We start from the raw sequence: 14,089 nt of genomic DNA, 5'->3' as shown, positions 1-14,089 counted from the left end.
AGACTCACTTGCAAAACGTGAAGTCTTTGGACCTGTAGTCCGTACACCAGAAGATGTTAAACCTGTTGGATACCGATGGGTATTTGTGAGAAAACGAAATAAGAAAAATGAAGTTGTGCGCTACAAAGCCCGACTTGTGGCACAAAGTTTTTCACAAAGGCCCGGTATAGATTATGAAGAAACGTATTTCCTGTAGTGGATGCGATAACATTGCGTTATTTGGTCAGTTTATCTGCATATCATAAACTGCATATGCACTTAATGGATATGGTAACAGCCTATTTATACGGCTCATTAGATTGGGATATCTATATAAAAGTCTCTGAAGGACTAAAGATATATAAACCATCCAATGAATATTCACAAGGGTTATACTCAGTCAAATTGCAAAGATCTTTATACGGTCTAAAGCAATCTGGACGAATGTGGTATAATTGTCTTACTGAGTATCTGGCCAAAAATGGATTCAAAAATGATGATATATGTCCATGTGTTTTCATAAAGAAATCTGCATCTGGATTCATTATAATTGTTGTGTACGTTGATGATTTAAATATCATTGGGACTCCTGAAGAGATTCTAACAATTATAAAAACTCTAAAAGAAGAGTTTGAGATGAAAGATCTTGGAAGGACTAAATTTTGTCTCGGCCTGCAGATCGAGCATATAAAAAATGAGATCTTTATTCATCAAACGACATACACAGAAAAGATCTTGAAAAGATTTTATATGGATAAGTCACATCCATTAAGTACCCCAATGATCGTAAGATCTATAGATGTGGAAAAGGATCAATTCTGTCCTAAAGAAGAGAATGAAGGTATCCTTGATCCTGAAGTACCATATCTTAGTGCCATTGGAGCACTAATGTATCTTGCTAATAATACACGACCCGATATATCATTTGCTGTGAATTTACTAGCAAGATATAGTTCCTCTCCAACCAGAAGACATTGGAGTGGAGTCAAACAAATCTTTCGATATCTTCATGGAACGGTTGATATGAGATTGTTTTATCCCTATGGATCCAAGTCACAATTAGTTGGCTATGTAGATGCTGGCTACTTGTCTGATCCACATAAAGGGAGATCTCAAACAGGATACCTATTTATATATGGTGGAACAACTATATCATGGAGGACCACAAAACAGACGATTGCTACAACATCCTCTAATCATGCCGAAATACTAGCGATTCATGAAGCAAGTCACGAGTGTTTTTGGCTCAGGAGTTTGATCCAATATATTCTGTCATCATGTGGACTGATTGACCATAAGATAGCTCCAACTGTCCTGTTTGAAGATAATACAGCATGCATTGTTCAACTTAAAGGCGGATACATCAAAGGGGACAGAACAAAGCATATTTATCTCAAATTCTTCTTCACTCATGATCTTCAAAATCAAGGGACAATTAATGTCCAACAGATCTGCTCAAGTGATAATCTGGCAGATTTATTTACAAAGGCACTCCTAAAATCCTCCTTTAAAAGATTGGTACATGAGATTGGGATGCGCCTATTTCGAGACATTAAATGATGTCAACAAGAGGGGGAGACTGTACTCTTTTTTCCTTCGTCAGGTTTTTTTTTCCATTGGATTTTTCTTGACAAGGTTTTTAATGAGGCAGTCCCCATCACTAAAGGATATTGTACTATTTTTCCTTCACTAAGATTTTTTCCCACAGGGTTTTTCTTTAGTAAGGTTTTAACGAGGCATTATCCTAAATGGTCATCCAAGGGGGAGTGTTGTGATAAGTGTGAGTAAGATATGAGGTGGATGCCCATTTTTCAATGTTACTTAGGATATCAAGAGAGATTGATGCCCATTTCTTAATGTTGCTTAGGATACCAAAAGAGATTATCATTAATAAAGTTTGAAAAATGTAACCCCTTATATGTATATAAATAGGAGTTTGTTCTGAAGCAATATACACAACAACATCAATAACAATTTTCTCTCTCTCATTATATTTCTTTATTTTATTTGTTACTTCTTTCTTATTTATTTATTTAGTTATTATATAACAATTTTAACCTATATAATTCAGAAATATGAGAGAATAAAAATGCCCGCGTATGAGTGAGAGTAAAATTGCTTTTTAATTTTTAAAATTTTATATTTATATATGAATTAATTTTGATATACATTTAAGATGGTTACAAAAACTAGACCCATATGAATAAAACAAAAAAGACCAATACACTTGACTCAATACAATAATTCGTTTTGAAATAAGAAGAAGAGCGACTATTCAAATCATTTTAAAAACAAACATTTTAGCTTTTAAAAAAATTAATATACAGATTAATTTTTGAAATTTTATTCCGACAGATAAATTAGTTCTTAATTTATTTTTTATAGAATAATTATCAAAATTAATCCTCAAAAATTTTAAAAGTAGACATTTTAGTCATCAATAAAAATTAATACACAAATTAATTTCTAATATTTTTCTCTATCAGACGTAATAGTCTTTCATCTATTTTACTTTTACTATATATTATTTTTTATTATTATTAACTTAGTTTTGTGCATGTAAATGATGACATTAGCATATTAATACACTCTTTTCGCTAGAAATAAGTAAAATGAATAATGATGCTTTGAAATCTAAATTAAAATATTTTTTTTAATCAAACATATTTTTTTAAAACATGATATTTTTTATTATATTAAATACAAAAATATTAAATAATTTTAACCTTGAATTTCTTATAGAATAATCTCTAATAATTTTATTTTATTTTTTTGAAAGAAGATTGTTATGTCTAATAGAAAAAATATTGGAGATTGATCTATATATTAATTTTTTTGAGATTAAAAATGTTTGTTTTAAAAATTTTTAGAGATTGATCTAAATAATTATTCTATCGAAAAATAAAATTAAAATTAATTTATCTACTAAAATAAAATTTTAGAAATGTTTTTATATATTAATTTTAAAAATTAAAATATTTATTTTAAAAATTTTTAGAGACTAATTTAAGTAACTACTCTAAATAAAATAGATTAATCGTACATGAACCATAAATGTTACTATGAGAGTTTAATTTGATTTACTCCCAAATTCCAAGTAGCACGGCTTGACCAATATAATGGAATATTAACTAATAGAAGTCATATATGTGGAATATAAATTAATAGAAGTTATATATATTCGGTTAATACTCAAATTAATTTCTAAAAATTAAGATATTTTTTAAATTTGTTACTGAAAGATTTTTTTAATTAAATTGGTCCTTCAAATATTACTAAATAATAATATTTGTCCTTCAGTTACTCCACTTACTACAAAAAATGGAATATTTGTAACAAAAAATTTGTATTAAATTTAAAATTGTCACAAAAAAATAATATTTTGTAATAATAATTAGTGATTGTTACAAAATAATAATATTTTGTAACAAAGGAAATAAGTTGTTACAAAACATGATAATATTTTGTAACAACCTGTTTTATTTTGTTACAAATTATGTTAGTTTTTGTAACGAGATGGTGTTTTGGTAATATTTTGTAACAAAAAAAAAACAAGTTGCAAAAATTCAAAATATTTTGTAACAAACTTTTTTTTTGTTTCAAAAACTCCAATTGTTTTGTAACAAAATAACTTTTTGTTTCAAAATTCCAATTATTTTGTAACAAAAAATTAATTTGTCACAAAATTCAATATTGTTTGTAACAAGTTAATTATTTTTCACAAAATATAAGTATATTTTATAACTTTTTTTTTTCAAAATGTTAAACACTTTAGGAATAAAAAAACTTGTATATATATTTTTTTCAAAATAATTTTATTTTGTTTCAAAAATTAAATTTTTTTACATAGTGTATGTATTCATTAATTTTAAAAATTATAAATATTATTTTATATTCTTCTAAAAAATTAATACATAATTTTTATTAATAATAAGATTTTTAAAATTAATTAAAAATTAATTCTTGTAACTTAAAGAAATTTTATTAAATTATAAATATAAATAAAATTAAATAAATATAAGAGCAAAAAAAACCAAAATACTGAAAGCAAAAGTATAGAAAGTAATAGAGTAGTGCAGTAAAAAATTCTAAGTTCCCACCCCCTCAAGCCTCACTCCACGAACACTCTGCTGCGTCGTCTATTTTAACATCCTGCATTTTTGAAAATCTAATTATGAATAAATTGTGATTTTATCTTATTAAGTTTAAACTTTGTAATTTTAGAAATTACTTTATTAGAAATAATTAAATAGATTTGAGATAATTTTATTTTAGACCAATTAAGATTCTTAAGCAATTTTATTATAATTGAATATTTTTCATATTCTTAATAGTTGAAAAATAAGAAAGGATTGTACATTTTAATTTAAGTAACTCCTATTATAAATAAATTGTGACTTATTTTATTAGTTTGAGTTCTTAGAGATTAATTTATTAGGAATGATTAAATTGATTTTGATAAATACTTTAATTTTAAGTCAATTAGTATTTGTGCACAATTTTCATTATAACTAGTTATCTTATATAAATTGAAATTAAAGTTATGATGAAAAAATAATGAAATATCATATAATTTAATTTAGGTAATTGATATTTCAAGTTTAACCATATTTTATAAAATGTGATTAGTATGTTTACTTTATAATTTAAATTAGAAATAATTATTTGAGCTCGTTAATAAATTAATAGATAAAATCTTATACGTTTTAAAAGTAATCTTTATAGTATTATATTCGAATTTTAAATTGTTATTCTATCATGAATATTTTGTAAAATTGTTATATTACTCATATATAATTAACGCTAACTCTAAAATTGCTAAATAAAACCCTAATTCCCCAATCCCTAAATCAAACACAACGCACATACGTTCAGGAAAGGGAAGAAACTAGAGAAGCGGGGAACTCGAAGGGAGAGAAGGAAGGAAGGGAAAAAGAGCGCAAGGGAGAGAAAGGCGCCATTGCACACGGAGAAAGGAGAGGGGGACGCACCGCTGCTGTGTGTCATTACCGTCGTCACTAAGAATCCCGAAGACAGAAAAGGAAGCTCGCGACCGAGATGAGATAGGACCATCGCCACTGTCGCGCGTTACCGTGTGCCGTCACTGCTGCCCGAGACGTCGCCATTGTGATGGGTGGAGTCTGCTGGTGCCGGTTGAACAGGGATGAGGAAGAGGCGTCGAGAGAGAGAGAGAGAGAGAGAGAGAGAGAGAGAGAGAGAGAGAGAGAGAGAGAGAACGCGATGGAGGTAACAGGGAGGATATTTGGAGTTGGGTTTAGAGAATATTTGGAGGGCTGAATCTTGAAATGTTGAATTGATTGCTGAGAATCTGAGTTTTGAAATTAAATGGAAACTTTGGAAGTAAATCAGATATTCAACAGTAATCGAAATGATAAGAGAGTAAAAGCCAAGTAAACTAGGATGAAATTTGTTGTTGGAATTCAATTTTGAGAAGTTTGAATTAACTGGAGAATTAGTTGTGATTTTCAAAGTTAAACTGAAAAATCTGATTTCCTGCATTATCTTTAAATGAAATCTGTAACTTTGAAAAGCTATAACTAATTGTGTGATGATTGGAATTGCGTGAGACTAAGTCTGGATTAAGCTTGGGAATATAAAGAACATGATTGGTGAATTTAAGACCTTTTTGTTAAGTATATGATTTATGGTGAATTTTTGAGTTATATTTGTGGAATACGATTTTTACTGCAGAATTTTTAGAACAACAGTAACTTGTTGGCTCTGCTGTGAGTGTTTCGAATTGAATTTTGAGATAGAATCACTTTTAAATGAAACTTTGGTCCTATTATTTTAATACCGTAAAATTTCAGAATGGTTAGACTTGTAGTTTTAAAGATATGAATTTTTGAAAGATGATGCATTATGTAATAAAAGCTAGATTCTGTTTTCTTAAATCAGTAACTTTGAGAGTTTATAACTTTTGATTCTGGATAGATATTGAGATGCAACCAATTGGAGGTGAAATTTAAGTATGTTTAGCATATTTTATTTAAATTTTAGGACTGTCCATATTTTAATGAGTAAGTTATGGGACTTGGAAGGGGATTTGTTCATTAAGTTTTAAAACAGAATTCTGCAGAAAATTACTCAACTTTTATGTTATATAACTCCTTCATTAAAAATTGTTTTGACCTGAAACCAATTGAAAAAAAAGCCTGGATATGTTAAGTTGAACTATATTAATTTTTAAGATTATTGAATTTAATTTGAATTTTATATAGAATTTTGGATATCGTATGCTGCTGTTGTTTTCTGGTTTCTAAGCACTGCAGAGCAGTCAGTGTTTCTCCTTTGTTCCTGAGGCTAGTTAAATCAGAAAATTATAATTTTTAGTTTATTAGAAAGCTTATTCTAAGCTAAACGTCTGGACATAAAGTTTGCACAATTCTGAGTTCATTTGTTATATTAAAAACAGAGAAGAAGATAGAGTGTCAAAAATGTCTTAGTGACCGTCACGAGTTCATAAAGTTAAAAATGAATCTTAGCGTTATATGATTGATTTAATATTCGAATTTGTTTGATTTAGAAATGATTTGATACTAGAAAAGTTTGAGAAGAGTTTGATAAATTGTTTAGTTGGGACCCAAAAAGGGTAGTTAAGTCCTATTTTTGGAAGAGATTATGCCCAAATTTTTATAAAAGTATAAGGTTGCAATTAAAATGAATATTTAAGACTTGTTTAAAGACGATAACTTTACTGATTATTTTGAGAAAAGATTATTTGATTTATGAGGTTGTTCACAAGGGCGTGGGTCTTATCCCGCTTGCGTATTTGCAATTATGAAAGAAAAAGGAAAGAGTAAAGTACTTATTGTATGATTATCTGTTGCATTGAGGTAACTACAGAGATATTTATATATTCATCTGCTGCATTGAGGCAGTCAGATAGATGGTGGTACGACCACTGAGAATGCTTTCCTGCGGTACAGATCCATATTTCGTTTCTGTAAGGCAGAGGGGTTATTTCCTGTTACAGAAGTACTGTGACCACCTGTTCTATTTCTGTAGTGGCAGAGGGGTTATGGTGTTAATACATATTCCTAGATGATTCCTATATTATTAGTATAGTTTAATTTGTATATGGATCTATTTATTACATTTTACTTGTGTCATGGTTGAGAAATGACAAATGTCCTATTATTTGGTTTGATAAATTTGGCTGTGTATTGGCTGAGAAATAAGTTGTGAATTGGTTGTTTTTTTTGGAACCGTAGACGGTGAAAATATCCAAGTTTTAGGGGAGATTTTGCCAAAATTTTTCTAAATATTTTGGATAAAACTTAATGAAAAAATTATAATTAGTATTATATCTTGTTTCTAATTTTTTGTTTTGGTTTTTCTTATTTACAGGAGTACTAAAATGGTGACCACATGCTACTTTGAGGGCTCAAGAATATTTTGATTCATAGAGACACTAATCTATGTTAGAAATTTTAACTTTTGGTTGAACTTGTGCAAGAAATATAACTTGTAGAACTAATCAACGTACTCACTAATGTTTTTTTGTTTTAAAACAATTTTAGCAAAATGAGACATGTTTGAATTATATATGTTTTACATATTATATAAATGTAGATTTGCTTAGTAAAATAGTTAATATATTAGTTAATTTAAAAATAATTTAGTAAATTATGCATGCAATTTGTATTTAAAAAAATTATTACAAAATAATTATTTTGCTTTTGTAACTAAAGAAAAAAATGTTACAAAATCAAGTTACATTTTGTAACAAAATTTTATGATAGGAAAAATTAAATTGTCACAAAAAATATTTTGAAAATCAAAATTTGTTACCACTTTTGTAACGACTTCTGGTTTTTTGTATCAGAAAAATTTGTTATAAAATATCACTTTGAATTGTCACAGTTCCATTTTTTGTTACAAAAATTTTTTGTAATGGGACATACTGCAACAACCCCTTTTTTTGTTACAAAATCCTTTTGCTTTAAAATTTTGATTTTTTGTAACAATTTTTTTGTTACAAATATTACTTTTTCTTGTAGTAACGCACAATTTTCGTCAATGATTGATGATGTGAAATATTGATTGATAGCATATATGACACATAACATGTTCAATTAGATATTGACTAAATATGTTTACAAAAATCTATTAATTTAGTCACTAGGTCATATTAGAAATAAAATTTTTGTAATAAAAAAAAATGACTAAATTAATAATTTTTTATAAACATATTTGGTCAATATTCAATTAGATATATTAGGTATTATATACAGGCATGTATCCCCACTCTCATTTTATTTTTTTAAACCAATATATATATATATATACTCCTATTTTAAATTTTAAATGACTATTAGAAAATTTTATCTTTCTATCATTTTGACTATTAGTTAACCTAATCAAATTTAGTCATCTTCTATTCTCAAATCCCACCAATCATTTATTTATTCTCTTAAACCCTCTTTTTAGTTTCATATTTTCAACCTTTTTTTTTCTATTTTCTATTTAGTGGTTACCTTCTCATCATAAAAGGTAAATTTTAAATTTTCTATTTTGTTTTATATAGTTCTCTATGACTATATATCTTTTAATTTCATTGTTTCTCTTTTTGATATTTTCAATTGCAAATTTTAATTCAAACAATTATAGTTTAAGAATTAATCTATTTTTTTATTCTCTTCATGAATTTATATATTTTATTTTATTCTCAATTTAGTGATCCTTATTATTTATTTGTTTATCTTTTGTTCTATTCTATTATATGTAATTATGTTGCATATAAATTTTTAAAGTGAATTGATCAATTTACTAATTTAGAATATATATTTTTTATTTTAGAAATAATAATGAAAAAATATTTCAAAAGAAAGTTACCATTAGAATTTGAAGTCACTCTATTAGTCTCTTCTAATAAAAAAAATTCTTAGAATTCAATGTGAAAAGTCTGGTAGTTGATCCTAGATAACGACCCAAAATAAATTTTTGCATTAATATATATTTTGAGTAATGTATATTATTTTTGCTCCCCAACATAAATTTTTTGGGTCCGTCACTGATTATATACACAACTAGAAAATGGATTAATACAGACAGATTTACAGACGGATTTAGTCTTTATTACAGACGAATTTTTGGTTACCGACGAAATTACCGATGAATTTTGTCCCTCTGTAAAAGCCCCGTCGAAAATTATTTACCGACGGATTTTTTTCCATCTGAAAATTACAGACGAATTTTTACCAGTTACCGATGGATTTTCCCTCTGTAAATTTTCTATCCATTTCCCAAAGGCGGCGCACTTTCAGACGGATTTTTCGTCTGTAATTACAGACGGATTTTCAGATGGATTTTCCATCTGTAATTTAAACTTTGGAAAATCATCTTACACTCTGATTACAGACAGAAAATCCGTCTGTAAATCCGTCAGTAAGGTAAAATATAATTTTTTTTATTTTTCTAATTACAAAATAAACTTATTTTCATACAAAATAAATATAAATTTAATACAAATTTTTATCTAATTTGTATTCGAATATTTATAATATTTCAAAAAATAAACAAATTCATCGTATTATAAAACTAAGAAAATTATTATAAACAAGCAAGTCAATATAATTCAAAACATAAACAAAGTGTATTATCAACTATAATCCTCAGTATATTGTTCAACCATACTAAATTTTACACAATTTTATCTAATTTTAAACAAAGTGATCGATTTCACTGTTGCCCATGTCATTCTCTGTAGGAAGTCCCACAGCAGTACCATGAGCCCTCACCAATCTCCACCTTTCAGGTGCACCCTACAACAACAAAAACCAACCAACCCCACCATTCATTTCTATTTCTATCTCATCAATAATCATAAAAATCCAACACATTCAATAACACTGGAATTTCCAACTAAATAAACTTCAAATCAAGAGAAGGCCTCTCACCTACCAATGACAAGGTAACAAAAACCTAGGAATCATAACAATACATGAGCAGCAAGTGAATCAAGCAAATATATACACCCTGAAAAGGGGGACCAATCTTAGATCTTATCATTATATGAATGAATATATCATAATATATGCAAAAGGAAAAAGATTTCAGATTTCACAAAAGGGTGCATATACCATGTAGTATCTATATCTATATATCTACCATTTTGAGGGAATCCATGGTTGGAGTTTCAGCAGTGTGGATACAGTTGTATTGATCAGCGTTGGCCTCACCCCATCCATCCAAAACCACCACAGCAACTGGCTTTAATTTCCTTTTGGGTGATCAGCCAATTTCCACTTGGCATCTGTGCAGAAATAAAACAAACTATTGATGGTGGATTAAATTATCATATTTTAAAGGATTTTTGGTAATGATGAGCGGATAATTTATACGCTTTTTGGCATTATTTTTAGTATGTTTTTAGTAGGATCTAGTTACTTTTAGGGATGTTTTTATTAGTTTTTATGTTAAATCCACATTTCTGGACTTTACTATGAGTTTGTGTGTTTTTCTGTGATTTCAGGTATTTTCTGGCTGAAATTGAGGGACTTGAGCAAAAATCAGATTCAGAGGTTGAAGAAGGACTGCTGATGCTGTTGGATTCTGACCTTCCTGCACTCAAAGTGGATTTTCTGGAGCTACAGAACTCAAAATGGCGTGCTTCTAATTGCGTTGGAAAGTAGACATCCAGGGCTTTCCAGCAATGTATAATAATCCATACTTTGACCGATTTTAGATGATGTAAAAGGGCGTTGAACGCCAGTTCTACGCTGCTGTCTGGAGTTAAACGCCAGAAACACGTCACAAACCAGAGTTGAACGCCAGAAACACGTTACAACCTGGCGTTCAACTCCAGAAAGAGCCTCTGCACGTGTAACATTCAAGCTCAGCCCAAGCACACACCAAGTGGGCCCCGGAAGTGGATTTATGCATCAATTACTTACTTCTGTAAACCCTAGTAACTAGTTTATTATAAATAGGACTTTTTACTATTTTATTAGGATCATGGATTGTATTTTTGATCCTGTGATCACGTTTTGGGGGCTGGCCTCTCGGTCATGCCTGAACCTTTCACTTATGTATTTTCAATGGTAGAGTTTCTACACTCCATAGATTAAGGTGTGGAGCTCTGCTGTTCCTCACGAATTAATGCAAAGTACTACTATTTTTCTATTCAATTCAACTTATTCCGCTTCTAAGATATTCATTCGCACTTCAACATGAATGTGATGAACGTGACAATCATCATCATTCCCCAACGAACGCGTGCCTGACAACCACTTCCGTTCCACCTTAGATTGAATGAGTATCTCTTGGATCTCTTAATCAGAATCTTCGTGGTATAAGCTAGATTGATGGCGGCATTCATGAGAATCTGGAAAGTCTAAACCTTGTCTGTGGTATTCCGAGTAGGATTCTGGGATTGAATGACTGTGATGAACTTCAAACTCGCGAGTGCTGGGCGTAGTGACAGACGCAAAAGGAGGGTGAATCCTATTCCAGTATGATCGAGAACATCAGATGATTAGCCGTGCTGTGACAAAGCATTTGGACCATTTTCACAAGAGGATAGGATGCAGCCATTGACCACGGTGATACCTCCAGACGATTAGCCATGCAGTGACAGCGCATCGGACCATTTTCCAGAGAGGAAGAAAAGTAGCCATTGACAATGGTGATGTCCTTACATAAAGCCAGCCATAGAAAGGAGTAAGACTGATTGGATGAAGACAGCAGGAAAGCAGAAGTTCAGAGGGACGAAAGCATCTCTATACCTTTATCTGAAATTCTCACCAATGATATACATAAGTATTTCTATCTTTATTTTTTGTCTATTTATTATTTATTTTCGAAAAGTCCATAATCAATTATTATCCGCCTGACTGAGATTTACAAGATGACCATAGCTTGCTTCATACCAACAATCTCCGTGGGATCGACCCTTACTCACGTAAGGTTTTATTACTTGGACGACCCAGTGCACTTGCTGGTTAGTTGTATCGAAGTTGTGAATGAAAAACGATTTTATTAAGACGTGCGTACAGAGTTTTTGGCGCCGTTGCCTGAGATCATAATTTCGTGCACCAAATTTTTGGCGCCGTTGCCGGGGATTGTTCGAGTTTGGACAACTGACGGTTCATCTTGTTGCTTAGATTGGGTAATTTTCTTCTTATTTCCAAAAAGTTTTCAAAAAAAAAAATTTTCAAAAATCTTTCAAAAAAATTCTCATCTGTTTTCGAAAATTATTCTAAAATTTTTTAAGAATGAATTCTAGTGTTTCATGATGATTTGTTGAATCCTGGCTGGCTGTAAGCCATGTTTAATATTTTGGACTGGGGTTTCAACTTATCATCACAAGAGCTTGTTGATCCTCACACACTTAGTTGCTCTATACATGGAAAGTATAAATATCTTCTAAAGCTTGGCTGGCTAGTAAGCCATGCCTAACCCTCAGATTGGAGCTTTAGACTAAGAGTACAAGATTCCTGAAATTCATATTAAAAATTTTGTAATCCTTATTTTTCTTTTTCAAATAATTTTCGAAAAAAATCCAAAAAAAATTAGAAAATCAAAAAATTCAAAAATATTTTGTGTTTCTTGTTTGAATCTTGAGTCAATTTTTATGTTTGGTGTCAATTGCATATTCATCTTGCATTTTTCAAAAATTCATGCATTCATAGTGTTCTTCATGATCTTCAAGTTGTTCTTGGTAAGTCTTCTTGTTTGATCTTGATGTTTTCTTGTTTTGCATCTTTTCTTGTTTTACATGTGCATTTTTGCATCCATAGAGTCTAAACATGAAAGATTTCTAAGTTTGGTGTCTTGCATGTTTTCTTTGCATAAAAAATTTTTTCAAAAACAAGTTCTTGATGTTCATCTTGATCTTCAAAGTGTTCTTGGTGTTCATCTTGACATTCATAGCATTCTTGCATGCATTCATTGTTTTGATCCAAAAATTTTCATGCATTGCACCATTTTCATGTTTTTCTCTCTCATCATAAAAATTCAAAAATAAAAAAAAAATATCTTTCCCTCTTTTCTCTCATAAAATTCGAAAATTTGAGTTGACTTTTTCAAAAATTTTTAAAATCTAGTTGTTTCTTTTGAGTCAAATCAAATTTTCAATTTAAAAATCTTATCTTTTCAAAATCTTTTTCAAAAATCAAATCTTTTTCATTTTTCTTATTTGTTTTCGAAAATTATAAAAATATTTTTCAAAAATCTTTTCTTAATTTTATCTTATAATTTTCGAAAATATTATCATTAATTAATGTTTTGATTCAAAAATTTCAAGTTTGTTACTTGCTTGTCAAGAAAGATTCAAACTTTAAGTTCTAGAATCATATATTGTGATTGCTTGTGAATCAAGTCATTAATTGTGATTTTAAAAATCAAATCTTTTTCAAAACTAATTCTAATCATATCTTTCTATCATATCTTTTTTTTTAAAAAATATTATCTTTTTCAAAAATTTGATTTTCAAATATCTTTTCTAACTTCCTATCTTCTTATCTTTTCAAAATTAAATTTCAAATTTGTTTCAACTAACTAACTAACTTTTTGTTTGTTTCTTATCTTTTTCAAAACTACCTAACTAACTCTCTCTCTCTCTAATTTTCGAAAATCTCTTCCCTCTTTTCAAAAATTCTTTTTAATTAACTAATTGTTTCAATTTTTAATTTTAATTTGATTTCATTCCTAATTTTCGAAAATAACTAACTCTTTTTCAAAAATTATTTTCGAAAACTTCCCCATCTCATCTTCTTCTATTTATTTATTTATTTACTAACATCTCTTCCTCACTCACCAAAAATCCGAACCCCCTCTCTCTCTCTGAGTTCAGATTTTCTCTTCTTCTTTTCTTCTACTTTTCTTTTCTTCCACTCACCTAAAGGGAACCTCTATACCTGGGTAAAAAGGATCCCTATTATTATTATTTTTCTATTTCCTCTTTTTCTTATGAGCAGGAGCAAGGACAAGAATATTCTTGTTGAAGCAGATCCAGAACCTAAAAGGACTCTGAAGAGGAAACTAAGAGAAGCTAAATTACAACAATCCAGAAAGCACCTTTCAGAAATTTTCGAACAAGAAGAGGAGATGGCATCCGAAAATAATAATAATGCAAGGAGGATGC

The sequence above is a fragment of the Arachis ipaensis genome, chromosome B7 (assembly GCF_059453495.1).
Source record: "Arachis ipaensis isolate K30076 ecotype BB chromosome B7, ASM5945349v1, whole genome shotgun sequence".
Lineage (NCBI taxonomy): Eukaryota > Viridiplantae > Streptophyta > Magnoliopsida > Fabales > Fabaceae > Arachis > Arachis ipaensis.
Note: the sequence above shows the minus strand (reverse complement) of the source record.